Source organism: Maylandia zebra, linkage group LG15, assembly GCF_041146795.1.
Source record: "Maylandia zebra isolate NMK-2024a linkage group LG15, Mzebra_GT3a, whole genome shotgun sequence".
NCBI lineage: Eukaryota > Metazoa > Chordata > Actinopteri > Cichliformes > Cichlidae > Maylandia > Maylandia zebra.
This window is the reverse complement of record NC_135181.1, coordinates 15,220,762-15,233,412: the sequence shown is the minus strand read 5'-3', so window position 1 is coordinate 15,233,412 and position 12,651 is coordinate 15,220,762.

Here is a 12,651-nt window from a genome sequence, read left to right as displayed (position 1 = left end):
TTTGTCTTGTAGTATTTTTATGCCTTAGTTTAAATTCCCTAAGTGTTTGCACACATACTTGGACCTGGCACACTTCTTCAAAATTCTTACTGGGGCAGTTGGTCAATGTATCCACTAGGTGGGGACATGCTACAGTTTGAGAGCCATTTCCAAACATCAGCATGCAAGTGGTTTAGAACCAGAAGAATGAGTTTTGTAAGTGTTACTATTGTAAATAGTAGACCCGCCAATGGCTGGCAGTGAATGAGTTAATGTATGATCTGGTCAGTTTAATGTAAATCTACTTTGTCTTCTCACTAAAATCTGTAATTTCTCTTTAAGACCTCTCATACAGCTGCATAAATTACAGTGCAGGTGTGCCTGAGAAGGGAGTAAAAAGAAACGAAGTAATCCTGTTAATCTGACAAAGAACGGCACTGAGAAATGCAGATTGTTGCATTAAAGGACAGCCATGTGCTGGAGGCACGTGTTTCTTCAAAGCGTGAGGCGGTATCAGCTGAACATTTGGGGGAAATGTAGAGCGTGTAGCTTTCCTGGAAGTCGTGTTTTGTACAAGCTTGAGTAGGTGGCAGCAGTTTTTCTACTCTTGTCAGTAAAACAGTGACGTGTGGGTGTCTGTCCCCTCACACACTAACTCACTCACACTCGCTCCAGTCAAAGTGATAGTGAGGAAACTTGAGCTCTGTCATTCAGAAACTGACTCCGCTGCTTCTTTGCCACCTCTTATCTCTATGACTTGACCACCTTCTTAAGACTTGCGCTGTGTGCGCAAATACTGACAACGTTATGTAAATGTAAAAATACGGCACAAAGTGACAGTGGGACTAACGGCATCAACCAGGCACGGTTAGTAAAGGTCATGTTAAACTTGCCATGACAGTAAGGGAAAGCTGACTGTGCAAAGTATATTACAATAAATATGTGGACACTGAACATGAAAATTAAGTTGCTACTACAGCAGTGAGCCCCTTTAATCAGGGGTGTAGCTATATAGTGAAGCTTGGGCTGACCGTGTCCCTCAGTGCCATTCTCTACCCTGTGTTGTCCTATCAGTAACACCATAATGAACCAGTCCATTTCTGTAAAAGTAAATGAGTTGGTTTTTTAAGGATATCAGTGTAAATATCACCGTATAATCAACACATCTACGTTTCTCAGCCACTTAAGAGCATTGTGTGCATTTGGAGCCTATCCCAGCCTATCCCCCACTCAAACCCCTAACAGTAGTTAATGATACAGTAGTATGTTTTTAAAATCTAAATATCTTTAAGGATTGGATAAGACCATCCCCATGACACAGTTAGGGAACTGTGTGTTCCCTTGATGTGTCTTTGCAAACCCTACTCACCTTGCAGCAGCAGTGCAAGTCTTTTTCTCTCCATGTGGTATGGTGTAGATAAAGACATGCCTCAGGTTGGTTTGGAAGGTACACCACTCGTTGCTATACCTTGTCATGTTTTCCTGGCTGATGTTTGTAGCTTTGGTTATTTGGCAGCTTAAAAACCACAATTCTAAAAACTCAGTCTCATTTTAAGCTGGGGCATATGAGCCAGTTTCCTAAATATTAGGGTCCTATTCATCATTTCTAGATACTCTTTCTGCTCTCCCAGAAGCACGTGTATATAAATATGTTGTGGAAACTCATCAAAGGATAAGGGTTAGATGAGGTAAATCAAATAACACTATAAATGTTAGTTTTTGTTATGTGTTTATATAGCTGATCTTAAAGGTTTGATCAAATGTGTGGAATATTTTAACTTGGAACTTGCCTGGACCACTGAAACTGTACTTTCTGCCAGTGTACAGAAGTTTAACTACACATTTAATCCCTGAGATATTTTATATAAAAAAATGAAGTGCTATTTTAACAGGAAGAAATCTCTCAGCACAACTCCTTGGGCTTAAATTTTAAGAAGCAAATGAGTAAAATTACAGAAATCTATAACTTAATTACTTTGGTGTAGCATGAAGGGCCAAGGAGAAGAGGAAAAGCTGTAAAACTTATGAAAGTACAATTAAAAGTCCAAAATATATGTTCTCTTCCAACCTTTTCTGCAGAGAAATCCAGTGGGCCCCACTGGAGTCTTTGCTGGGCCGATTCTGGCCCCCAGTCCTTATGTTTAACACCCCCTGGTCTAGACAGCCCTGAGAATCTCATCTTGTTTATCTGGCAAGGACATCGATATCCCCACATGTCATCATCGCCCTTGCCTTCTGAGCGTACTCCCTTTTCAAACTATTGAAGCACAACCATACATGAAATTTAAGCATGTGAGCAAATGTAAATTAATATTCTTTCACTCGTTTATTAAGAAAGATTCCACTACATCAGCAGGCTAATGCATCAAACACTGACGCTGAGCATAATCAAAACCTTTATTGCTGCGGCATGGATGCACACCAGGAGTCTGAACTTGCTTCCCAAAGGGTTCAGTGCGGCCTAGCATGGTTATGTAAAGTGTGAAAATTGCAGAGGAGGAAGAGCAGAAGGAGGAGGAGAACCCATTTCTGGACTTTTCACTGCATTTTGCACCAGTAAGCACGGTGACACGAGTCTTTCAGAATGGATCACAGCACGAGAGTGGCTGAACTATTAATTTCATCTGAGCCAGAAGTCTGAATCATCACACCTTTATAGCAAACAATAAACATGACCACTGTGGACCAGTAAGCTGACTAAATGTGAAAATGCTGAGGCACATTATTCAAATTGGACCCTTTTTTAAAAAAATGTTCTTTCCCAGCTTATCATTAAAATACTAGTTTTTCAGATTGCACTTGTACTTTGCGCTAAAAAGAGACCGTTTTCAGGCACTCAGGTGTTCCAAAAAAAGGTTTACTGGTCTGGGTTTGGCCCCCATAATGCAAAATATTATCATGAATGAACTTTGGTGCCAACAAGAAAAGTATTGTGAAACAGACTTGCCTACATGCATGCACTTTATAGTATTCTTGCTATTATTACTGATTATTGGTCTGTCTATGCAGGTGTACCTAATAAAGTGGATATTTACTTATATGTATCAAATTCCTTTACTCATTCTCAGTCCTCTGTGTGATGAACTGTTGGTAGTCCACATGCTTTTAGCTGGACAACATGAAGTTTAATTCTTGCCTGTGCTGAAGAATTAGCTTTTTTTTACATGCACAAAAAAACATTTTGAACTCAAACACTAAAAAACGATGGTTGTTCTCCATTTAGAGGAAAGGCAGATTTAATTAGAAGGAAAAAGGGGAAACAGGGATAGATGCATAACTGTTTTTCCCAATAAACTGAATCTAGACTGACAAATAGGTAACCTCAAAGGGATGTTCTAATATACGGTGACATCTGTTTCCGACAGCACTAATGGAAATTTCCTTGTGAGGTTAATCAAGAGTCAGAATAGGTTTCCCTTGTAAAGTTGAAAGGTGCTTCTGATCTGACTTGTCTTTTTTCTTTTTTCAACAAAAGACATCCTGTGGAAACATAACTCCTTTCTGCAAGTCTGTTCTCAGCCCACAAATGCTGAGCGCAATAATGGAGGGGTTCCTGCTGTTTGGCAGCAGCGTCACAGTTGTGAATGCATCTTGCGACCTTTGCAGACTGCAGTCTGTCTTGCTCTGGTGCGCGATACCAGCGCAGAAATGCCAAGAAACTGGTTTAAAATGCGTCAGACTACACGGCTTTTGCTCTTGCAAAGGAGTGCTCCTGATAATTTTGGAGGACCCTGAGAAGAAATCGAAATGCTCCTCTCTCTGTGTGGCTCTGCCTATGTCATGATGACCTAAACGAGAGAGTTTGTGTGTTTGTGGCCCACTGATAACAGACCACCACGGACGTGTAGTTTTAGTATGAGTAAACAATACCTATCATATACACCGCAAATCTAACTTGACATTACAATGCTTACTGCGACCACATCACCTTGGTGTCATGTGTTAAGCGTGGCGTATTTTCGTTTCCTTGACATTTGAAATACTAAATGTCAGAAAAATCATAACTTCTACTCATGATCTGAAACATTTTTATTACACCCATAAGGCAGGGTGTTATAATTGTCATATTGACAGCAGTTAGTAAATACTATACAGGAACAGGATAAACACCCACACTAAGTAGGAAGGAAGCAAGATGAGCAGATAACAGTTTATCATGAAGAATAAAACACAAACATCGGTTTAAATGTTAACCTTTATGACTAGCTGTAAGAGGGTGGCACACGAGCTCTTTGTGTTGCTCTACAGCCCAGGGAAAACTTCTGAGAGAGTGTTTAAAGTAAAATCTGGTTTAAATTGTTACTGAGTTTTTAGGGGGAACGCTGTGGCGCCAGAGAAATGCAAATCAAGTGAGGTGCACATGTGCACACAGTTTTCAGTGGTATAAAATGAATAAAAAAGCCATTCAGTGTTTTACATTTTACACCTGTGTACACTGTTTAAATGAGGGTTAATTTTTAATTGTAATATCAGCCTTCTTATCTGTTTATGATTGCTTCATATGATAATATTGTCACTGGGTTTTTTTTAATCTAACAATTTAAAAAATGAATTTGAAATAGTATACTAGAAAACATAGCAGAGTTATTACCACCCCACCTCAACCTCAGCCTGCCAGGCCACGTGAAGCTCTTGTGACCACATGGAGAAAAGCCAGTCCCTCTTTATATTTTGCTAGTAAAATGGGAAATATATGCAGCGATTTATTGAAAGATGTGCAAGCATTTGTGGAAATTCAGGCCTTTATTCTCCAACACAGCCTGAACTCTCTTCACTAAACTTTCTTATAAATTCTTTACATAGTCGTCAGAATTGGTTCAGGCTTCTTGATGGACACTCTAATATCTTTGGATATTGGGGTCCTTTTGCTCTGTCTGTGTCGAGAGAATCCCGCACTGCTTTAATGCTTTAATTACATGAAAGTTTGTGCTACGTCTATGGGGAGGCCAATCCATGACGGATGCTGTTCCATTGTGTGTTTATCTATCCAGATATGAGTTTACTGCATTGGTACTGTGTTTGGGATCATTGTCCAACTGAAAAATAAAGCCACTGCCAATCAGATGCTTGGCAGGACTGTACTTCTCTGCGTTGTTGGTTCTATCAGTTTTAAGAAGATGTCCAACACCACTGGCTGAAATGCAGCTCCAAACCATGACAGAGCCTCCAGCGTGTTTTACAGATGACTGTAGACACTCACTGTTGTACCTCTCTTCTGATCTCCTGCATTCATATCAATCCATAAAATCTTTTTGCTACTGATTCTTGTGTAAATAACATACCCCAGCCTTTTCTCCCTGTTTTCTTTCCCTTAAGAATGGCTTCTTGACAATTGCCTGACCCATTTCAGACAAAGCTTTGGTGAACAGTCACTAGATTAACTGAAGGGCCAGATCTCAGGTCTTGGCGAGTCCACGAGTGAATGTCATAAAAATAAAACTCCCAAACTTTAAAATACCTTCAGAAACCCTGGAGTGCTATTTCTTAAGACCACTTTAAAAAGCACAAGAAAGTCTGGCTCCTTGGAAGCAAAAAGAGTAAGGAAATAAGGGTGGTTCAAGACTTTTGCATAGTACTGTATGTTGGTTTCATCATAGCTACATGTACCAAGAGAGGAAATCCAGGTTAAGGTTAAGTGAATTTCATTGGTGAAAGTTCCATGAGTCACAGAACTTTCAGCAGCATACTATGAAAATGAAAAATATTACTTGTGGTAATATATAGATTTCCTATCTAGATTTTATCTGGATTTCCGAGTACTAAGATTCAAACATAACGTCAGAGCAGAGGTCAAAAGGCAAGTAGAGAAAGTTTAGTATTTGAAACTGGACACGGCATTTCAGACTTGGTGGAAATCCAACACAAAAAAAGGTCAGTTCCTACAAAATAAAAGAATACTTGACTCAAATGACTCACATCTAGGCCTTTGTTTGTCAAAACCCATTGGTCAAAATGTGTTTTACTCCTTTCTGGTTTCAGTTAAGAAGTTTTGGTCCAAGAACTGACCTCTCAGCATATCATGAAAACTAGAGACAGCTAATCATTTTAAGCATCTGTTTCAGATTCAGTGACCCAGAGTTAGTAAAATCTTACTGTAATTATTTCTGAAGCATTCTGGCTGCAGGTCAGTTTCTCTGGCTAATCTGGAAATCTAAACACATTCCATCTTTATGTAATTCCCCCCTAAAAATAAGATTCCAAAGAGAAATCCAGATGCTCTGATTCTTGGAATTGTAATTATATTTCGAGATCTTTGTCTTTTGGAAAATACTGCTATTAAACATGAAGTTGGAGTTTGGAGAATTACAAAAACAAGCCATGACTTCAAACCTTCATGACTTTGACCTAAAAAAATGGTGTCCCTAGTCTGTCTATGAAAGTTCCTAAATCCTTTACACTCACAAAGCAAACTACCTTTAGTCATTATCATTATATCAAGTCTTATTGAAGTCTGGTAACATCTGCATTGTTTTAAACTCTGCAAAATTCCCTCTTGATTCCTTCACAATTGTCAAACCAGTGAAGACAAATTCTTCTGTATTGTCTTTTCAGGGTAAAAATGATTTATAATTTTTATTTAATTCGACTGATTCAAATGTTTATATTACAGTACTGTGCAAATTCCTAAGCTGCCCCCCATTTCTTTAAAATTTCCTTCTATATTTAGATTTTCATTATTTGACCTTTTGAACTGTACTCTGATTCAACGAGGAAATCTATTAAAAAACTAAAAGACAAAGGGTTTTTTTTGTTTTGTTTTTAAAAAAAAAAGCATATTAATATATACCGCACGTAATATTTTTCATTTTCATAATATGCTGTTGAAATGACCTATGAATCATCCAAGCATAAAAAAGACATAAGGGAATGAATCAGTGATGCATCTACACACGACAAATGGCTTCTTTTTTCTTTTTTTCTTTTTTTTTTACTAGTTCTTTATCTGAATCTATGAAAAATGTCAAACATAACACAGTGTTGGTTCAACAGTATAGTATTTTTGCAGCAACAAGGTGATTCCCAAAGAGTTATTAGCCTGAGAACTTGAGAGTATCTCGCCGTTGTGTGCACTGTGTCCTTACAAAATTTGAGGAAGCTGAATTAATGGAGGGCAGAAGAGGTTACAGGCCTAAAAAACTAAGTACATCAGATGAACAGTATCTGAAAGTAAGTTGGGCCTACATTTCACATACATCACATACAAAATTGATGAAAGTATGAACACGGAAAACTACTGTCAGATTTCGATCCACCATTTATATGGAAATTATCTGATCGGCAGCTGCTTCTGCTTTATTTTTCAGCAGGACAATGACCTCAGACACACTGCCAATTCAGTAAAATTGACCTGAACTATCAGTCATGGACTGGCCTCCCCAGAGCTCGGACATCAACATTATTGAGCCAGTGTGGGATTATTTTGACAAAGAAAATAATAAAAGGCTGCCAGGATCCAAGGAAGAGCTTTGAATGTTCTCCAAGAAGCCTGGAGAACTGTTCCGGATGACTACTTAAAGAAATCAGAAGACAATTTACCTAAGAGAGTTCAGGCTATGTTGGGATTAAAGGTGATCATACCAAGTATTGACTTTCAAGCTTATATGCTGTATGGTTGCGGATGCTTCAGTAAATTGCAACACCCATTTCCCATTTTCTAAGCACTATATTTAAAACAAAACTGAAGTGGTGGCTCAAGACCTTTTGCACATTACTGCATCTGTGTCACAATATTCAAGGTTATTAATGAGCTGACATTTATCCATGTGACAACATCCCCACAGAATCTTCCCTTGGCCTCGCAAGCTGGGCTCTAAATAAAAGCAGTAAATATATTTTCTTTAGGTGTATATTACCATATGATTGTATTATCAATATCATATTATCATTTCATGTATCAAAATCCAGAAGAAATAGCACATTTTATCTCTGAAACTGCAGATTTCTGAGGCATGCTTTGTAACTGATCTTTATTCATTTCACATTTCTCTGGTGCTGCAGTGTTACCGCTAAAAAAGAAACAGCGTTTTCTATCCTATATATTGTATTCATATGTAAGCTTGCATGTTTCATTGTCCATATTCAAAATAGAAAGAAATTAGGGTGGTTTAAGACTTTTGCACAGTAGTGCAGCTTCTGTGGAAGGAAAATATTGTTTCGGGAAGCTCCCAAGTAATGGAAACAGTCAAATGTTCTTTTAATAAAGGAATAAAAAACACTCGGAATGTGTCATCCCTGCAGTCAGAGCGAGAGCTCACAGTGACTGGTCCAGTGGGGGCTGAAACCAAAGGTCAATCTGTCTGCAGCTCTTATTATACCCCACCTCTCGTTTGTTTGTTTCTTTTTAAATCTCTCTCACTGAAAAGAAGAGTGCTAAGACTGACGCAGTGACGCACTTCTACAACCCAGATGGGGTGTAGGACTTGTGAAAACGAGAGGTGTAGGGAAATTCCCCAATTGAGCCGCTTTGAGATCGATAAACCAGGGGGAAATGTTTTCTGGCACTTCACAGTCAAACCCGGTCTTCGTTTTGATGTTCAGTGAATCATAATAGTGGACTGATTAATGAATCAGTGACAAGCGCAAAGAGTACCTCAAACGTATTTCGAAAATTGTATTTGCTGTCTTGTCGCTCGATGAGACAGGAGAGGGTGGAAGGGACACGGGAGCCGTGGCATTTCGGAAAGAGAATCAAATGATTTGAACTGAACAACTTGCAGTTATGGTAAAAACTCAGGCCCCTAAAGCTTTGAAGCACAGCAGCCTCAGCACTGTGCTGCTGCTGCTATCGCTGCCAATACAGAAATATACATTCGCTTCATGAAAATCGATTGTCAGCTTTTTTTTGCAGATGACACCCACCTTTACACAGATGTAAATCCTATTCACCAAAGCCAAATTTACTCCTTTGAAATCTGTATCTCTGACATGAACAGATGGCCCAAAGTAACCTCCAAGGGACAAAAGACAAAACCGAGATTCTAGTTATTGGTTGTGAAAGAGCAGAGAGTAAAACTGTACTTTGATTTTACCATCTCGGGACCTCACACCTCCTGAAAGTGTGTTGTATGTGACTCAGACTGAACTTAGTAGCAACATAAGATTACTGAAATAATATCACCAGATTCAGACCTGCCAAGTGTGCTTTATAACCACATTGAACTTTTCATACATGTTCAGAAAAAGTCGGTAAATCAAATACCACTCATACAAAATGTGACACCAATTTTATCATAGACTAACCTTAAGACAGTCTGCTTAATATTTACACCAGTCAATCACCAGTGGGCCATTGGGCCACTGGTGATTGACTCATTATGAGCAAGATTACAGGAAAAGTAGAGTAAAGTTTCTTCCTGCTTGTGATCCTGTAACAAATCTCAGTATACTACAATGAAGGAGGTCTTCATTCCTGAAATGCAACTACAAGCAAGAAGCAATTTGCTAAATTAACTATAATCAAGGATGCACAGGTGTATTCATGCAGAAATGCATAAAACAGGCTTGATTCATGGGGCACACTGTTGGAATTTACAAATCACATCACAGAAGGAGGACCATAAGGCGCACTTAAAATCCTTTAGTTTTCTCAAAAATCGACAGTGCGCCTTATGTATGAATTCTGGTTGTGCTTACTGACCTCGAACCGATTTTATGTGGTACACAGCGCTCACAAATGTGTCAAAAAATGTTTTTGTACCACTTTGGTAAAGTACAAAGCCGCACCGATCATTAGTCAGGAGCCTCGCAGAGTGATCTGGGTCCAAAACTATGCCTGCTTCAGGTCCCAAAGTCAAATGAACACTGCAGTAGGGCTGGGCCATATCATACCGTTCACGGTAATACCGGTATAATGTCAGGCAATAATAAGAAAATGAAATATCGTGATAGAATATGGGTAAAACGTGCATGCGCAGTGGCCTTGTTTTTATACGCACATGGCGGAAAAAGCAGGGCGGCGACGGAGAATGAGAAGGGCGAAAGCGGATTGTTTAAAGCTGAACTAGAATTGGTTTGTAAAAATGGTGCAACTTCAGTGGTGTGGAACTGGTTTGGCTTTCTTCCGTCAGATACACACCAAAGCACATTTTTGGTAGAGCATGCAAGCGGGCCGTCGTTATTACCGAACTGATTTTATGTGGTACACGGTGTTCTGACAAACCATCCTACTTTGGCAAAACGTCCTACCGTCAGTAGTTTATGCACATTGCTGCTTTCACAGAGTAATTCCAGCACAAATGTAAGTTAGGTATGACCGTTTGCCACTTAACTTCGATACTGTGTAGTATCGTGATATTTTGTTTGCTAATAATGTATCGATACAGGGACAGCAGAAATCGATATTTTGTTACAAAAAAAGTTTTTGTGGACTGGAACATGCTCTGACTTCAGAGCATGTTGATCCTTTTTCTGAGCAAGAATCCTGACATTCCTTCACTGTCCAAATGTGTTTAACTATTTTTTTGCAGCAACAAACATGACAGTTTACTTATTTTAATTTAAGACATGTTTTATTTTAATTAAGTTTAAAACTTTTTTATTTAATGTAAAATTATATTTTGTTTTAATTTACTTTCAAATTCTTCAGTTGCTGAATGGGCTGCATAGTTTTCATAAATTGCATAGTTCAGAATAGCTATAATTGTACCAGACGGTTGCATTCAGTTAAGTTGGACTAGACTGTAATACAAACCGTTCAGTTTGTCAACAATAAAACTGACTGAAATGAGAGAAAGACTGAGTGTGAGACTTTGATATTAGATAAAATGAATATTGATAAAGTTTACCTTTATGTACAGAATCTGAATATCGCAAAATATTTTAAAAAATTGCAATAATATCGTATCGTGCGTTAAGTATTGTGATAATATCGTATCCTGGGATGTATGGTGATTCCCACCTCTAGTGTGTATAACCTCTTTTTAAGTTTTGTGGAAATTATACATGGTTATGCTCAGGATATGTTGGCCAATTTCCACTGGAAATGCCTTTTGGTTAAACTGTGAGCAAGGAATTTGCATTTGCACTGTTAAATTTTTATATAGCTTCAATGCACATAAAAAACAGCTGCTTGTTTAAGTGAAAATACATCAATGGGGGTTTTTTTTTTTGCACTAATAAAGTTGTGGAGATGTAAAGTATTTTGTCTCATGTCAATTATATCGTCAGTTATATTGTTATCGCAAATTTTCAAATATATATATCGTGATGAATATTTTTGGCCATATTGCCCCGCCCTACACTGCTGGATCACTGAGAGTTAAAAACGGTCTAAATTCTTTCATCTTTAATGAAGTGATCAGCGTTGCTGCTTTACCAGGTGTAACAGTTAAGTTTAACATCCAAGCATCCATGAAAACAGGATTTATTAAATTTAAATAAGTTAGAAGTTAGCTCGCTAGTTACCTAAGCATGATATAGCATGTTCTGACTGAGAGATTTCTGAAAAAAATTAAAACGTACAGCTCTGCTATCACTTCCAACATAAATGAAGACAGAAAACTAAACAGCAGTGACTGTTGTAGGGTTACTGAAGTTGGACTAGCTGGTATATAATGATTTGCTATGACATCACTAGCGACACAGCTATGTTAGCATAAACACAGTGAAGCCGGAGGATGAACGCTTACTTTTTCCACTCGAAAAAAGTTAACGTGAGGGTTTCTGATGGTTAGGGATAAATGCAATCGCAACGCAGGGTGCTGTAAATGGACCAAACTTGAGTCATGAGAACAAATGAATTAATCAATCCACAATACGAGATTAGTCATTAATATACTGCAACAACATAGGAACAGAGCAGCTGCAAGAGAATTCAACATTAATGAATCAATGGTACGGAAGTGGAGAAAGCAAGAAAAATGAGTTGAGTAAAGTTTGACTTATCTGACTGTTTCATTTCGCTTAATGCGCCTTATGTATGAAAACAGTCCCATCCATCGACAGTGCACCTTATAATCTGGTGCACCTCATGGTCCGAATAATACAATGCCATTGTATTTGATTGAAAAAGGTATAACTCCATCTAGTTTCTTTTTGTATTTTTCACCTGGTTTTACCCATCCATCCATCCATTCGCTTCCGCTTCTCCTTTTCAGGGTCGCGGGGGGCGCTGGAGCCTATCCCAGCTGTCATAGGGCGAAAGGCGGGGTACACCCTGGACAGGTCGCCAGTCTGTCGCAGGGCTAACACACAGGGACAGACAACCACTCACACTCACATTCACTCGCACATTCACACCTAGTGACAATTTAGATTAATCAATTAACCTATCCCCACAAGCTGCATGTCTTTGGACGGTGGGAGGAAGCTGGAGTACCCGGAGAGAACCCACGCAAACACGGGGAGAACATGCAAACTCCACACAGAAAGACCCCGGCCTGATGGAGGAATTGAACTCAGGACCTTCTTGCTGTGCGGCAACAGTGCTAACCACCGTGCCACCGTGCTGGTTTTACCCAATTTGATAAAAAATGATAGCTTCAAAGAAATTGCTCATTTACACAAAAAATGGAGTGTATTAGATAAAAATGATTCAAACCATTGCAATGAACTCCCTGTAAATACCAGGTTCTAAGATTGTGGTCAATGCCATTGAATGTCGGGCTGAGGCCAAACAGGAAAAATGATAGGTGACGTCCAATAACTCTTTGGCGACATGGCTGGTTCAATTTC